This window comes from Petaurus breviceps, unplaced genomic scaffold, assembly GCF_028583685.1.
Source record: "Petaurus breviceps papuanus isolate PSGF00001 unplaced genomic scaffold, PetGlider_PUasm1.0 189, whole genome shotgun sequence".
NCBI lineage: Eukaryota > Metazoa > Chordata > Mammalia > Diprotodontia > Petauridae > Petaurus > Petaurus breviceps.
In genome coordinates, this window is record NW_027185809.1 from 2,702,206 (window position 1) to 2,703,523 (window position 1,318).

The window sequence follows — 1,318 nt, forward strand, 5'->3', positions numbered from 1 at the left end:
ATATGATCATTGTCTGAAGGCATCTGTGATCCCCCTCTAATATTGGGGACTGTCCAAACCAGGAGCTTCCCAGTGGCAGAGAATGATGGTGCCAGATTTGCCCCCTGCTTCTCCATGGCACCCTCTCCCTACTCTAAATATCACTTTGAACAGCTTGGCCTTGTTGAGAGGGCACACCCGCTGGGGCTATATAGGAGTGACCATGATTGTTACATCAGTTCTTAAATGAATCTATGACTTCACCATTTGGGGCAGTTACTCCAAAGCTAAAGATTGCGATGCAGCTGGGCCTTCCTCTGTTATAAAATTCTTGTGCACATCCTCTTGTAAACTTTCCACGGGGTGTCCGCCCATAGTGCTGGAGGCTTTCCCCTACGAGATACATTTTTCCATTTACTTCACTGTCAAAGGTCAATCTGAGTAACGCCCTGGAGGGCAGAGGACGGAAGCCTATGGGCTCTAATTTATGGAGCAGATTGTTGTCCCTTTTCATCGCTCTCTAATCTGCACAGACTTGGTGAGCCTCCTGTGGTGTTCGTCAGTAAATGGTCAAGGCAGGCATCTGGGTGGGGAGAATGGTGGCCCTGCGTTTGACCTAGATAGTTATAAGTCTGGCACCTCTTTCAATACCAAGGGAACGAGGAATGATGTCCAATAGGAGGAAGTCCTGAACATTCTTACAAGTGTCCTCAGACAAGATGGCGGCCTGTAGAGTTGTGCCATAAGCAACAGCTTCAGCAGACTTGATGCTCTCATTCAGATCCTTGCTATAGGAGTCCTATAGAAGCTTCTGAATGTCAGTGATACAAGAGGAGTCACCTAGCAAGACAATATCACAGATTTATCCCTCAGGGTCTTTCTGAGCAAGGCAGTTCTCTTCAAAGAAGGCACAGGTAATAGAGGTAAAAAAGTTGATACTTTCATAGAAGGAGTCAGCCTCAGTATTTACCTGAATCTGGGCCTAGGTACTGTATTTATGAGCGATGCTGAGGTGGCAGATAGCCCTCTCTTTTCATTGATGCCTTTGTTCTTGAGCCTGAATAAGGCAATGAAATGACCAACTATGAGGTTATAAAAGTCCTCTCCACCCAAGTGGGTATGCACAACTGTGGACTTGACTTCAAAGATTCTGTTTGTACTGGTGAGGATGGAGACATGGAAAGTTCAACCTTAAAGATTAATATATTTCTTCTGGTGCCAATGTTCTTCTCGAAGCCATAACCAATAGCAATTTGATGCACACTGAGACCAGGAATGGTCTCAAAGTCTCATCTTTCCTTCCTTCCTTCCTTCCTTCCTTCCTTCCTTCCTTCCTTCC